This window comes from Callospermophilus lateralis, chromosome 11 (assembly GCF_048772815.1).
Source record: "Callospermophilus lateralis isolate mCalLat2 chromosome 11, mCalLat2.hap1, whole genome shotgun sequence".
Classification (NCBI taxonomy): Eukaryota; Metazoa; Chordata; class Mammalia; order Rodentia; family Sciuridae; genus Callospermophilus; species Callospermophilus lateralis.
Genome location: NC_135315.1, coordinates 115993356 through 116009765, shown reverse-complemented (window position 1 = coordinate 116009765; position 16410 = coordinate 115993356).

Sequence of the window (16410 nt, the reverse complement as noted above, 5' to 3'; positions counted from 1 at the left end):
CGAGAATGTGAGGCATGGTAACAAGAACTCAGGATCCTAAAGCAACCAAAGGAATGTGAGCTTGTGAAAAAGCCCAGCAGAATGTCCGAGGAGCTGGGGGTGGACCGGCAAAGAGCTGCAGAGATGCCTCTCAGCCCAGGAGAGGGGGACACCGGATGAGAGACTGAGATAAGGCAGAACCTCCCCCCTGTGAAGACTGAGAAGGCCTTGAATTTGGTGGAAGTAGGAGTGGAAAATTTGTCAGCAAGAGTGAGGGGAGGAGGATTACAAGTAATTTTTGCAGGTGATTAAAACGTGTTTGGAAAACCACGCATGGTGGTGCATGCCTGTGATTCCAATGATTCAGGAGCCTGAGGCAGGAGAATAGCAAGTTGGTGAACAGCCTGGACAACTTGGCAAGACCTTGTCTCGATATAAAAAATAAAAGGACTGGGGATGTAGCCAGTGGTAAAGCTTCCCTGGGTTCATTGCCTGCACTTAAAACCCTACCGTGTTCAGTCTAAGGAGGCGTGAAAGAATGCCCAGTCAGTGGTAGCCCTGGGCTTGTCCTCCTGCTAATCTCCCTGGGACTGGGCGCCCCATTCAAGGCTAAGTTTATCCTTGTACACTGGAAGGCTCACGAGAATGATAAGGGAAGGGAGAAAAAGAACACCAAGAAAGCCGGGGTGGAAGGATGTCATTAGTAATAGTGCAGACACACTGCAGTGTCACTAGAGTTGCCCCCCCACCCCTTCCTGGACTGGTGACAGGAGACTGTCTTCAGGCAGGCGGCAGGGCTCAGGATTAAGACACTGGGCCAGGTGGGAACTGAGGGTCCAGGGCTGTCGTTTACAGGCTGACCAGCCCTCACTGACCACTGTTTACCCTGTGAACATCGGTTTCCTCATCTAGAACGGAGCCCACCAGGACAAGGACTTTGCCTTATTCACTGTGACATCCCTAGGCAGGGTGCATCTGCCAATGCGAACCTGTTTGAATAAATCCATCTGGAATCTATTTATTGACGGGAATACTGTTCTTACTACCCCGTGGACAGCGTTGAGTGACTGAGCTAGCCCTGCCCTGGAGTTGAATAGGACTCAACCACTTCCATTCCTGGGACTGTGGAGAGTTAGTGTCTCTCTATGCCTCTCGTACCTCAGTTTCCCCATCTTTAAAACGGTGGTAACACAAGCACATCCACCTCCAAAAGTTGTGGTGAGGCTTGAAGCAAGCCAAGGTGCGTGAAATGCATAAAATCTGCCTGGCTATAAAATTGTTTGAAAATTAATGATAATTATCATTGTAAGAATTAATTGACAAGATTCAGAAAAATACTCAGCATTTTATGTTTTATTCAATATGCTTCTAAACTATTGCATTTTACTGTATTCTGATAAAATGTAATGGTAGGTATTGTTATTAAGTATTTGTATTTATTCATTCTTATTTTTTTTTATTTGTTGTATGAGGGATTGAACCCAGGGATGGTCTACCACTGAGCTACATCCTCAGCCTTTTTTTATTTTGTTTTGAGGTAGGGTCTTACTACGTTGCCAAGGCTGGCCTCAAATTTGCGACCCTCCTGCCTCCACCTCTTGAGTCACTGGGATTACAGGTATATGCCCCGCTATTAAGTATTTTTAAATATTAAAAAAAAATGAAAGCAGTTGGCTCATCGCTTGCTGCCTTGCAAGCCCTTGCTAAATGCAGCTTCATTGCTGTTGCTCTGGCTGTGGTTATAAGAGTCACTCTGATCTCACCCATCCTGCAGGATGATGGCAGAAGCCAAGGTTTGTCCTGGACCAACTTAGAACAGAGGCAGGTGATGGAGGCGTGAACGGGGGAAGGGAAGAATCCCTGGGAAACGGCTATTGGCATGAATCAAATGACAGGGATGGAGACTGAGGGACGGAGAACATGGCCAACCAGATTGGTCTTGCTTAGCTTAGCCGCAGGTCAAAGAACAGACTCAGTAAGAGCAAACAGGACAGTGTGACAGAGAAGCAGGTACACTGGGTGCGGCTGGTTGTTAAGACACCAGGCCAAGTTCTTTCTGTACAGCTCTAGTCATTTCTAGTCCCATTTCTAGTCCAAGGGGCAGGTGCAATTCCTCAAGATGTGTACGAACTTCTGCCATGTTTCTCAGCACCGTCATCAGGGCTGCAAGAAAAGTGCGAGGGGGGAATGCTTGCTCTTGGGCTTACAACCCAAGATGGTATGTGATCATACCTCAAAACAGGTAATGGCCCAAGAAGACAGGGCATAGGGGCTACCGCATCAGGCGTTCCCTGACACACTTTCTTTGCTGACTCGCTGACTAGCACTGAGCAGCCACTCTGCAGGAAGCCTCAGGGGTGGGGAGCTGGGCAGCTGCACCCCTGCCCCCAGGGAACCTGCAGTTTAATAGCGGACTGGTAGGAGAATGCTGCAACCCAGGTCAGAGCACGGGCACACTTTGTTTTATTCTTTAAATTTTTGGTACTGGGATTGAACTCAGGGGTTTTTCATCACTGAGCTATATGCCCAGGCCCTTTGTCATTCTGAGATATGGTTTTGTTAATTGCCTAGGCTGGCCCTGGACTGGGCAGTTCTCCCGTCTCAGCCTCTGGAGTCTCTGAGATCGCAGATGATCTCACGTTCAGAGAGCAGGAAGCTTGCTGTGAGCACCAGTGGAATTGCCTCTCTGAGGGCCTGGTGTGGCGTTCTGAGGACGACACCAGGAGATAACTCACGTTCCAAGAAATGTGACTTCCATTTTATTGATTTTATAGTGTATTATATTGATTCATCAATGCATTGAACAAACTTTTTTGGTAATGTCCATTATGCATCTGAAAGATGACTAAGGCATCATTCCTTCCCTCATGCAGTTTACCATCTAATAGGAGAGTCAGACATGCAGAGAGACTGGACTGACAGTAACAGCCAAGTGTGTATAATGCAGTAGGCAGAAGGGCACCATCTTCCCCGGGCATGGCTTGGGGGCCCAATGGGTGTCAATGGTACCAAGGCCACAGTAGACACAAGAACAGCATGCGCAGAGTGTCCCCTGGAAACACACAGAAGGACAGCACAGGGGACAGAGGGAGACAGGAAATGGGACATGAGGTAGAGATCAGATCCTGCAGGCTATTAGGACATTCGTGGAATTTGCTTTATTTGGAGGACTGGGCAATCTGTGAAAGACTGAGGGGACATGACATATCATATTTGCATTTTGGAAAGATAAAAATAGCCATGACTTACTTTATGCTGCAACCACACTTCATATAACAAAGTGTTGGTAAATGACAGATCCTAAATAGGATGGTGAGTCCCTGGTGACATGGTTCTTGGAACACACCCCGTCATTAAGCAACACAGGGTGTATCCAGGGCCAACTGTGATTTATAAACATCTAACTTCGCAGTAACATTTACCATCTCCAGAGAGATGCATAAACTTTCCCAAGGTCATCAAGATGGTAAGGTTCAGAAAGATTTTCTGCCTTCAGGGACAAACTTTAAACTCTTGTACTCAGTTGCCTCTCTGTAAACAGAATAAACAGGGAGGGGTATAGTGAGGGGAGAAACCAAACTCAGAATAAAATATAAGGCCAGATCTTAAGCAGTGTAGGTGGGAATAGAGAGAGAATCCAGAAATATGTGGCAATGCTGGAACATGGCAGGGCACTGGATAGACCCAGCGGGAGCCCCAGAGATGGGCTGGGCTGGAGGAAGATACCGGGAAGTCTGGCTGACTGGCTAACTGGGAGCCAGGTAACACCCGGGCTTGAGGGTGGAATTGGTAAGCAGTCACTGAGACCCTTAGATTAAAGAAGTGACTTGGTCTATAACAGCATTTTAAATGTCAAGTCTCAAACTGAATCAGCCCAGAACTAAGATGGAATTTTATTTCCAACCCCCATTTCACCCTGCAGTGAAAATAACACCTCAAAAGATCAGCCTGCACCCCCATGCTCAAAGGGAGCAAGATCTGTAGGGTTCAGCAAGCATGGGGAGAGGGGGCTGGCCTTGGCCTTCGTCCTCCTCCTAGCCAACCCCGGACATCTTCATTCCCAGAAGGTCTGGGCTGCTCCACAAGGGCCCTGCTGAGGGGTCTTCCCTGGCCTGGAGAAGGCGGGAAGCAGAGCCTGGTCTCAAGTGTCCTTGTCTTTTTGCCATGTCACCTGCCACAGGTGAAGGATGAAAAGAGACCTTGGAACGGGAAATAGAGGCGGGAAAGGTGAATTAATATCTTAAAATACTACCCTGCCATTTAATAAGAACTATTTTTCAGGAAAACCAGTTCACAGCCCAGTTCTGCCGAGGCGAGAAGGGGACAGAGGAGCAGGAGAGCCGTTCAGAGCCTGCAGTAGAGACGGCGGGCTGCGATCCTCCCCTTTCCTCCTCACGGTGACTGCATTGGCTGGTGTTTTTATGCCCGTTTTACAGATCAGACAACTAAGAAATCCGACCAAGTCTCCTGTTTAGCACATAGAAGAGTTCAGGCTTAAAACCTTGGTCCTCTGATGAAAACCTTTAAGGAAAAAAGAAGCCCTCCTGCTGGAGCACTCAGCACCCACTGTGCATCCACGTACCTGGTGCCTCTCAGGGAACGAGGTGCTCCACACCTCAGGGCCTCGGGGTGCCTGTTAAGGCTCTGTCTTCAGAGGAGATCCCACGGGAAACAAGGCTGCGCACGGCCTTAAAGGGTTCCTCTGGGCTTTGGAAGGGACTTCCCGCTGAGAGCTGCCTGACCGGGCCAGGTGGAGCCTTCCCAGGGGACCCTGTGTAACTTCACTGCTGAGGAACAGCAGAGAGCCACCCTCGGCTCCGTGCCGAGTGGTCCCTGGCACACACTGTCGGGATGTAAGAGGCAGGGGCGGCCCCCACGCTCTGAAGGGGGCCTGGCTCTAATGGGTAGCCTCTAGAGGAACCTTCTTTCAGAGGACGGTGAAAACCTCTCACCTGCAGCAGTGGGGAGAGGCGGACTCAGAGACGGAAGGAGGAGGCCCTGACGGGGCAGGGAAGGAGATGCCATCCTGTCAGAGCCGGAGGGTCCAGGGAGAGGGTGACGGGAAGGGAGGCTGTGGAGTGGAGGAGAGAAAGGATCTAGGAGGGGCAGGCGGACCCTCTCTATGCAGAAGGCTTTCTGGCCCCATCCTCGCTGGGACCCCCGTGTCCCCTGAACCACTGTCCTGGCTCTCCATCCTCCCCTCCCTCGTTCCTAGAGCGCCCTCCATCCACACTCTCATATCTGGTGTAGTCCAATCTCCATACCTTGGCTCACAAGTTCACCTTCCTGGACCCCCTTCTACCCAGTGCTGTACCTCATTCATCAGAATCAAAGGTAGGTGCCAAATGGCCCTGGGTCTGACCTCCACTCCACAGGGGTCCCCAGTGTCCACTCAATATTCTTAAACCCCAGCATTCGCGGGAATCACCTGGAGGGCCTTTGAGACAGCTCTGAGAAGGGGTCTGGCAAGTCCCCAAGTGGTGCTGACGCTCACAGCCCGGGAGCCCGACCCTGTCCACTCATTCGGCTTGGGCATGCACTGTCCTGTGTTGAAACCTAGGACCCAGATGGAGGCCTAAGGCGTTGAAAGGCAGGGATGGGGTGGGGACTGGACAGCTCCCCACAGTACCTAGCCAGCATTCTCAGAGGAGTACCCAAACCCAGTGTGCCCTGTTGATTGGTGAAGAGTCACTGTGGGTTAGGGGCACAGTTGTGAGGTAGCCAGTTGTCCACGTGAACCTCCCACTTTCCTCTCTTTTCATTCCTCAGCTAATGTGCCACTCCGCTTCCTCCTCTAGGCTGGCCCAGGCCCAGGTGAACCTGCGCCTGCCCTAAACGCTCAGTTTTCCCATCACCCCTCTAAGTTTATAGGTGATCCTTGTGAGAAGTTTGGCTAAAAAGGAAAGATGTGGAGTGAGGCAGCCACAGAGGGATGTGAGGCCCCAAAGGCCTTTTATTTATTAAGGTGAGTGAGACTTGAGCTATTTAAATACTTCCAGGGCGCAGCTGGGAGAGTGGAAGGGTGATGGTGTGGGAAACAGGACAGTGGGGTGGGGGGAGGTCCCGAGGAGGAGGGCAGGTGAATTCATGGAACAGGGAGAAACTTTACCTTAGACAGGAGCCAGGACACATCTCCCACTGTAGATGGAAAGAGGAAGGAACAAGCTTAGAAGCAGAAATAATGAGGCTGTAGACTTTAGTTGACTCCTAGCTCTAACATCTTGTGATTCCATGAAATTAAATTGCCATGGTGTCACTGGGTTAATATGTCACCTCTGCTTGGCAGAGCTTTAAGCCAAAGAAATGAATCTTTCATGAGACATTCTCAGGCTGTGGGAGGCCTGCCATGGGGCGGGGAGAGCTTCCCAGGGGCCTCAATATCTGTTGCCTTGTTATACCAGGTAAGATTGAGGAAATGGGATCAATATGTCCAACTGTGACAATGTGAGGACTAGGGCAAGATCACAGAGACAACAAGTTCTGGAGTCAGGTTCAGAACTTCACTTGCCTGGCCCCAGCAGTCACTGGTTCACCCATCCACACTCACTCACCCCTGACCATCTGACGTTTTGAGGAACAGGTGGAAGCGTTGAGAACAACTCCTTCCGAACCCTCCAGATACAGACGTTGGATGCCGTGCTCCATCCCAGACCCACATCCAGCCCCAGCCTATCCTGGAAATACATAATGGTGACAAGAATGACAACAATAACAATTTGTCAAATGTGTTCCCAATTAGCATGCAGAGTGTCTGGTATGTTGTATCAGAACCCAATCATAGGAAGAGCTCAAAAAATATGTTATCCTTCTTCTCCTCCTCTTCCTTTTCATCACTATTATCATCTTTACTACGAACCAGGAATCATGCTACTATATATATATATATATATATATATATATATATATGTTTGTGTGTGTGTGTGTATAGACATACATACAACATATCACATACACACATGCACACACACATACATTACAAAAGTGACAGTGGTCAGTATTAAAAAGTGTGCTGTGTTGGAAGGAGTAAGGGCACTAGATTTGCATTGCCTTTGTTCACGTTCTGGATCTCCTGATATTAGTTGTGTGATTCTGGACACATCACTTAATTCTTCTATGTCTCAGTTTTCTTATCTGTTAAATGAAGGCAATAATAATTTTTATATCATCAGGTTCTTGGATAATTTAAATAAGATGAGATATATATATATATACACACTAAACACTAACACAGTGTTTGGCACATAGTGAACAGTCAATACAAGGTGGTTACTATTGTTATTATTCTTTTATAAAGTTTCCCATAATTCACATCTCAGAAGTAGCCAATGTTTATGAAGGTTGCATATTTTTTCAAACTATATACACACACACCCACATGTTCTGTGAGATGCAAAACACACAATTTCACACCTTTGATCACTGACAAATATTATGGATCACTTTCAAACAATCCTACAAATATGTGCTGATACACTATTTGTCTGTTACACTTCCTCTGGAGGCTGCATCTTCACAAATGTCCAAAAGAAACCTGTGAAGGTATGTATATAGAAATATATATTATAAAACTATGTATATATCAGCTGCCTTTTTCTGCAAAGGACCAGATAGAAATAGTTGAGGCTTTGCAGACCACATGGTTTCTGTTGACACCACTTAACTCTCTGGTTGTCAATGGAAAGCAATCGTAGACAATACATGAATGAATGAATGAATGAATGAATGGTGGAGTTCCAATAAAGCTTTATTTATGGAGACTGAAGTCTGGATTTCATATAAATCTTACGTGTCATGAAATATTCTTCTTCTTTTGATTTTTCTACAACCTCTATTTTAAGATGTAAGACCCATTTTCATCTTGAAGTCTATATTATGCAGATACAGGTGGTGGCCAGATTTGCCCTGCAGGTCACAGGGGGCAGACCAGCCTGCCATTCTGGAGCTTGGTTGGAAATTAGAGGGGAAATAAAGTGTAGAAGTAACATCTTAATACAAACTTCTTGCCTTCTCAGTGGGAAGCGCCTTTTCCTCTCCTTGAGATGCATTATCCCACCAGACCTGTTAAAACCTCTCACTTGTCAAGGGTTAGGTCAAATGTCACGTGAAGGATTCAGAGCTGTCTCCTGCTCAGAGCCCTCTCGGCACTTCTTTTGCCATATACTGTGCTTCCCCCCATCCAATCCCTACTGGGCCCCAAACTCCCTCTGTGTTCCCTTTCCCCACCACACATTCAGAAGTGTGCGAGGCTTGGCCACTGAGAGGACTTGGGCTGAACCGCTGAGCTTCACCCCACCTCGACTGAGTGCAAGAAAAGGGACACATTAGGCTGGGTCCGGGGCTGGGAAGGAAGGGTCACTAGAATCAGGAACATCTGAAAGACTCTGAATCCAGGGAGGCCACATCAGACTTCTCTCTCAGGCCACATGGACTCTGAGACTGACCTCTCCCAGCAGGTTTATCTAATTACTTTTTATTTTCTGGGCAGTCCTCTCGGTTCAAGAGCTAATAGAGATCAGCTTGTTTCTGTGAGTCTTCATTTTAAATTTCTGGGAGAGGAGATCTGATTGGCCAAGGGAACTGGTGGCATAGGATAAATATTAGTGAAAAGTTTATCCAAAAGGATAGTTCAGGGATTATTATTTTTTAACTGGAAGGAATATGCTGAGGAGACACTTCAAAATGTTTACAATATTTGCTGGCTTCATTTAACTCATGATGGTTACTGATGGATCTCTTTTCCACTAGAGAAAGTGTCCCTTTGGGACAGGGACAGGGTATTTCTCTTTTTGGTGTCCCCAGCCTAGCAATGCTTTGCACAAAACACCAATAGAAAACACTTACTGAATTCAAAACACCACCTCTACTCAGCCTTTAGTGCATTTCTTATCTTTATGAAAAGTATGCATTCCATTGTAGGCAGAAGACATAGAAGTTTCCTTTCCTGGCTTCAGTACTGTTTTTCTATTATTAAATTGTCTTTAGCTGAGTTAATTGCATTATTTCCACTTTAGGTGGTGAGGTCAACAACCTCAGGTTCAGATGAACTATGAATAAAAGCTACAAGAGTTTCAGAGCAATTATCTCCTTCCAGCTCTGTAGGGCAGAGCAACTCCAACTCTGGGGCTGGTTGGTAAGAAGCCCTTTTTAAGGAACCCTCTCAGATGAGCTTCAGCTGAACCGGGGCTGGTCTGAGCAGAGCATTGCTTAGCTATGGCTGCTGGTCCGGGAGCCGCTGCCTCTGTAGGGCTCTAACCCTGGCCCTCGGTGTCCCAGATCACATCTAGATCCCTAGTCCACTCCCCAAGGCCAGAGGAAGCCCGTGTTCAATTCCAGGGCAGCAGACAAGCTTGATCAGAAGAGGCAGCCTCCTTCCTGGCTGTCTCTGACTGCTGGAGAGTTTCTCCTAGTCCATGACGTCTCCTCTGATCTGCTCCCTGGGGGAGGAATTGGCTCATTGTTTACTAAACCCAGTGGCTCCCCTGGTGGCTCTGCTTCCTCTTCCTGCTCTGATGAGGGCAAGCTCTCCACGGGGGCAGATCTCCAGGAAGGGGCATTACAAACAGCCTACAGCCACCGCCCTGGGTTCTGGTGGGGACCCTCCTCGCCTTGGTCAACACTGATCCTAAGGCCTCTCAGAGTTTTCTGCCTTCTACATCCCAATTAGAAGTGTGGGTGGGGAACGCAGAACAAAAAGGCTTCTCTGTCCCACTAAAATGTCAGTAGTGTTATTGCAGATGTGTCTTGTCCCTAATAGACACTCTACGACTTTTGTATTTGGGATACTTGATAATGTATGATCAGACTGATCTTCCTCCCAAGAGGAATGTGCGTGAGAGTGCACATTCAGTGTGCTACAACGTCTCTTAATGAAATTTACACAACTTCAATTTATACTTAGTTTACCCACTCAAGTGACAATTATCCATATGAATGGAACACACATGACCTCGAGCAAATCTCTTTGATTATTCTTTATCAGTTAGAAAGGACCCTTCAAAAGCATTTCATAGGCATTTGGTAGAAATTAGAACTTAATCAAAAAGTCACCCAGATAAAGCAAGAATAATAAATGTGTATAAAAAATGGCGTGTTGGGCTGGGGTTGTCGCTCAGCGGTAGAGTGCTCGCCTAGCATGTACGAGGCACCGGGTTCGATCCTCAGCATCACATAAAAATAAATAAATAAAGTAAAGATTTTTTTAAAGTTTTTTTTTTTTTTAATGACATGTTAAGATCTTGGGGCATTTAGCCTTTGGTCCGATTCCAGGATGAATAGCCTCTCAGCCTGTGCACTCATTGCCTACTCTCCTGACTAGTTACAGGTTGAAAGAATCAAGTTGTGTTCATTTATTCTGAAGGAGAGGGAAATTTCTCTTCCTTACTATGATGACAGTCTATTTTTACCTCTCACAGAAGCTCAATAATGTGCACCTTTTGTTAATTCATACTTTTAAGGTTGATTCCTGTCTCCTGACACATGTTTTACATGTAAACAATGTAGTTCTCAATTTTCTAAACCTCAGTTTTGGGTGAAGCACGCTTCAGTCTGTGGATCACTCGGATGTCCTGTCCTTTCTTCTGTACCCGACCTTCCGCCACGTAATGCTCCTTCCTGAAGTGAAGGTTAGCTGAGTAGAAGGAGAAAAGTAAACGCATAACTTCTAAGTCCTAAAACATGAGTCTGTCACCATGCCCTTCTGAGACACTTAACTCCAATATGGATTACTTTGAGGGGTCTTTTCAAATAATATTTTTTAAATAATAGCATAATTTCTCTAAGATCTCTATATGGAAAATACTTTCCGTGAGTATGTTTACAGAGTATGTTTACAGATCATGAGAATCTAATAAGGGAAAAACAAAAGGTGATGTAAGTAGTGTGTCCCTTCAATTATCTGTGGGTCAGAAAGATTGATGGGAATACAGACAATATATAACAGCAGTAAAGAACAGGGTTTGGGATAAAACAGAATCAAGTTTGAACCCCTTCTGTTTATGAACTGTGTGACCTTGAGCTAAGCACTTGATCTCACTAAGGCTGTAAAATGAGAACAAATAGAGCATCTAACATTTGTTGATTACGTTTTATGTGCTGGGCACTGTGCTGATTCTGTCACATGCATTCATTATCTCATTTCATCTACAAAATAATCTCATGAGGAAGGTACTATTAATATCTTCATTTTACAAATGAAGAAATAGAAGCTCAGAAAGGTTGGGTAACTTGTCCACAATCTCAGGATGGCAGAGCCCATAGCTCAACGCCACATTTTTTGGCTGTAAAAACCAAGTTCATAAATACCACATTATACTGTGTTGATATTGTGTCCTTGGGGTAGTACTCTCCTTATAGGGTGAGTTGGGAGTATTAAACGAGATAACCCAAGCAAAGAATATGCCTGCACATTGTTGGCACTATTATTACATATTATTCTTTTTAAATGCTACCTGCTAAAATGGGTATAAAATTTTACTGTTGACAAAGACAATTTACAAAGTAACTCATTGGAAACTGACTCAGAAAGGTTAAAAAACTCAACTGAGTTCATTTCATTCATGAGCACCCCGATATCAGGATCCAAATCTTTTACTTCTAAAATGCAGCAAGCCTCACCCTGCCTTTTAATTGTGGTTTTTATATATTTCATTTGTTATTTCAAGATGGGTTATTTTCAGTTTAGTGGGTTCTAATCTTACCTGCCTCAAAACTGTGGCTTTAACTTGGTGAATCTTGAAATTTGTTTCTTCATTTCCTGCTGAATCTCTCCTTTCTTCCAGACAGTTCTCCTTCCGGAACGTGGAGGAGAGAGAAGCCCCTCTGTCTGACACCCACATTCTCCCCCGCTGTTCAATCCCAGGGTAGGTGGAAGTCAAACTAGGAATGGGCTGTCTTTTTAAGGGTCATTGTAAGTTGGACGGTTAGAGATGTGAGCATTTTTCCTACACTTTGAATGGAACTTGAGTCCCACCATGAAGCCATGGGAAGCCATCCTAAGCCTGTGCCAGACACCAAAAAGGAGGGAAGTGAATGGGAAAGATGAAGCCAGGGTCTCTCAGGTCCCTTCAATCCAAGCTCATCCCAGATCAAGTCCCGAGAGTCTCCCAGCTCCTCAGGATTTTCCTAGTGTTCCTTATCTTTCTATTGCTCTGAATAACACCCCCCACACACAACCAGGCCAACCTTATACCAAAGAGCCTCCTAAGCTCCAAAGCTATCTATTTGTTTCTCCTGTTTTTTTTCCTTTTTACCCTCTAATCTAAATGGGTATTTGATATGAACTCAGAGTTTGCAGGAAAGGAGAGGGTGAAATAGTTCACATTAAAGCCTAAAGGGCTCATTTCCTCTGTCCTTTCCAGAGGCCCAGGCGTCTGTGTTTTAAAAAGATTGTTATCATTGCAAGTGAATTGGTAATGGTGGGAATTCATGGAGTGAGACAAAATAAAGTGAAAAACAGCCCTAGGCAGAAGGTGTTTAGGACAAGGCCTTGCTGCACTACGGCTAGCGAGCCCAAGGAGGGCCTCTTGCCCTTCCCTTTATGCCACTGACCTCTCCAGCACCCAGAAGCACATTGAGCCCAAACACACATCTCACCCGCAACCGTGGCTTCCAGACCTTTACTCATCAGCCCAACAATCCCTTTTTCATCTTATTATTATTGTTTTCCACTGGAGTTTAACCCAGGGTGCTTCACCACTGAGCTACATCCCCAGACAGGGACTCACTCACTTGCTGAGGCTGGCCCCGAATGTGCAGTCCTCAGGTCTCAGTCTCCTGAGTCGCTGGGATCACAGGCAGGCACCAATGCACCTGGCTCAACCTGACAACTTTAGAACCATCCCACCAGGGGCTAGAAAGGGTCTTACAGCACATAGCACAGGCTCATTTTGTAATTGAGGAGACAAAGCTCAGAGAACAAGGCCCAGGCCCACAACTGATGGGAGGCAGCATCTGCATTAGCATCCAGGTCTTCTGCTAAAGGACCTGGGCATTGTCTACACTCCAGGCTCAGCATTCAGGCCTTGTAACATGAACTTAGGGACATTTGTGCACCCACCTGCCTGTTCACTTACCCACTGGGTTTTCTTTTCTCCTTAGATTGGCAGGTGGAAGTCACTGGTGCTAAAGACACTGACAGTCTGACCTGGTGTTCCTGCCTGCGTGTCCTGACCCCGAGGCTTAGCCTGCTCTCTCCTCTGCCAGGTAGGAGACACTAGTTATCCATGGGAGAGATCATGAGGTTTAGAAGTACCTGCAAAAACATTAGGGCTAGGGTTACTTCTTTTTTCATTCTCTCATTGAGCATTTAGTAATAATAATACAAATAATTATTTATCATTAATATTAATTACATTTGATAATAATTAGAGCCACTATTTTGCCCTCTTAGCAGGTACAGCAGACTGTGGATCCTCTACCTTTAGAAAGGTCCTTTGCCTGGGTCATATCTCAGTCACCATTTCCTGGCCACGTGACCTTGCCAAGTTACTCAACCATGACTCAGCCTCTTCAACTCACAAGTGGAAGCAATACTAGTTGTTACCTAATGGAGGTTTTTCTAATACACATATAAGTGCTGAATACATGCTCGTGGTCATCAGTATGAGCAGCACTTTATGGGTGGTTTTTATTTGCTTTTTTTAAATTTTGAAAATATGTTCTTCTATTTAAGGAAAGGAAACTTTTCTGGTCTTAGGTGCCTTTCTCTGTTGCCTGGAAGTCTAAATTGTCACGAAAGGTTAAGGTGACCCCTCATGTAATTATCGTCTAGGCCACATTGTGTAGAGTGAGGTAGAGTGAGTCACCACCACTTAGAAGCAGGGGGGGGGGTTGGTGAGTCAGTGGCTTTTAAGGGAAGGTCAGAAGTTCCCCTGGTTTAGAGTGAGAAGATCCAACCCAGTCTGGGGTGCAGAACTGTGGGCTTATGTGGCCAATTGAACTTGGAATGTCATGGAGAACTTGGGCTGCTCAAGTGAGAGCACAACTCGGGAGGCAAGTGCTGAGGCTGTGCATCACACGGAGCTCAGCTGGATTTCAGCTCTGCCTCTGTCTTGCCAGGTGATCTCAGGCGATTTACTAAGCCTCTGTGCGCCTCATTTTAGAATCATCTGTAAATGGAGAAGGTCTTAGTAGAAATTACTTCATGGTGTCAATTATTGGGAAAATGCTGAGAACAAGTAAATACTCAGTAAAAGGTAATGGTCATCAACATTACCACTGCCATTGTCACAGTGCCTGGCTGTCTAGTCAGACAGCTCTAGGGATGAGCAATAGTGAGGAAGCTAGCTAAGGGGAGAGGAGCAAGAAGTCCTTAATGTGGTGAGTTCTAGGTAGTTACAGGTCATTCAGCTAGTATCAAAAAGTCCTGGGTTCCTCCTTGCTCCACACCTATGAAGGAATGAGTGATGTGCACTCACATAATTTGCATTTTGTAGAGAGAAATCCTGAGGGGTAGGGTATAAGAAACCTTCATGGAAAAACGCAGCTATGGTCTCGAACTGAGCTCCGCGGGGCTCCTGGCCTGTCAGGATAGCCGTGTTGGCCTCAGCAGGGGAGACCTAGTGGTGACTCACAGTCACCCTGCCGTCCCCCTCCTGTCTCCTGGGCTCTCTGACTTCACGCCCGCTGTGAATCTGCACATCCTTTGTGCTTTTTTGCTCACATCTTATGCTTCCTTTGCCATCCCATTTACGCTGCATGTTTCAGTCTCTGGGCCTCTCTCTCTCTCTCTCCTTTTTTTTTTAATGCAGTGATGTTTCTCTTTCCCTCCCTCTTCTCCCCCCCTTTCCCCCATCTCCTCCCTCCACACCAATCAAATTCCTGCTTGCTTCTTGCCATATTCATTATCCTACCTCATACCCCTCATTCCTAGAAAACAGCTCACAGAGACTCACCCTTCGCCCTCCAACTCCAAGGCCCACCCTCCATAAATTCCAGCAGCCTGACAGTTAGTAACTTTAGCATCACACTTCACAGCTCTCCCAGCTCACACTACTTATTACTATTCTCTCTGCTACTGCTCTCTAGGGTTTCTGCTAAAAAAAAAAGATGAAAGAAAGAAAGAAAGAAAGAAAGAAAGAAAGAAAGAAAGAAAGAAAGAAAGAAAGAAAGAAAGAAAAGCTCCACTTTACAAATATCCTGGGCACAAGTTGAGCCCACAGTTAAGTTCACTCACACATTTACACATTTCACGGTTGTATTCTACCTAGTGCACAGGTCTGTGCTCAATTGTACAGCCAAGGAAACAGGATCCTCAGGGTTCAACAGGAGAGAAGGGAACCCTCCAAACATTCACCAAACCCAGTCCTGGGTCCTCCCCCTCTCATCTCCCCATCCTCTGATCCCAAGCTGATGGGACTCTGCTTTTCCTTTGTTGGGTCATTCATTTCACTCTTCCTGGAGCTCAGTTGGCCTGGAGTCTGTGTCCGTGGGCACACGTGGTGGCCCTGCTGGGTTTCCAAGTGCTCCAGGCTCTTCATCTTACCAGGACACAGGAGGCAGTTCAGCTCTGGCTCTCCCTCTCTTTCTCTCCCTGCCCCCAACTCAGCCTGGGCTTCTTCCTGTCTCTCAACTCCACCAGTGCAGCAGCAACTAGCTGAGCTGCTTGCGAGTGAGTGTGAGTGTGTGTGTGTGTGTGTGTGTGTGTGTGTGTGTGAGTGTGTGTGTGTGCCTGCCTGTGCAGCTAGGCCAAGCCTGCAAGCCGGGCCTGTCACTGGAGAGTTTTAGTTTGCATTCAGAAGAAAGGAGGAGGGAGACCCGAGGGGAGGAAGGAAAGGTGGAGGGGGAGTGGGGGTGCGAAGAGGGGGGAGGAGTGGGGGTGCAGAGAAGGGAGGGGAATGTCTTGTTTGTGGCTTGTCAGCAATCGCTTCAGACAAGCTTCCATGTGTGAAAGGTACTTGGCATGAATGCCTGGGCCATACAAAGTGTCACCACAGTGAGAGGGGGAGTCAGAAGGAAAACAGATCAGACCAGAGCAGACAATAGGCCCCTAAAGTGTCCCCCCTAAGTTGCTTTGATGTTGTCCTGGTGTCTTGATACCAGGAGGCCAGGGATTGCAGGAAAAGGGCCTTTTTTGTCTTCATTCACTTTCCCCCCTCAGTTTCTGAAATGATTCTCCAGAATTTCTCCTCATAAAAAAGGTAAGAGCCCTAACAATTCCTTCTTCTGTGCAGGCTGGCTCGCCTGTGCCTGGAAGTGGGGGTCTCCATCCTGCGCTGCTCAGGAGGAGCGCTGGGGTCCTGCGACTGGAGCTCCCGCATTGCCCCTGCAAGTCTTTCCAAGGCGCTCAGGGCTGGGGATGGCCCCTCTTTCCAGGGAACCCCAGTAACACGATCTCGCCTCTGGGTTGGTGGGGAAAAGGGGTGGAAGGAGAGGGTGGGAGGAGGGTGGAGGGTGGGAGGGAAAGAGAGAGGGGGAGAGAAGCCTGAAAGAGAG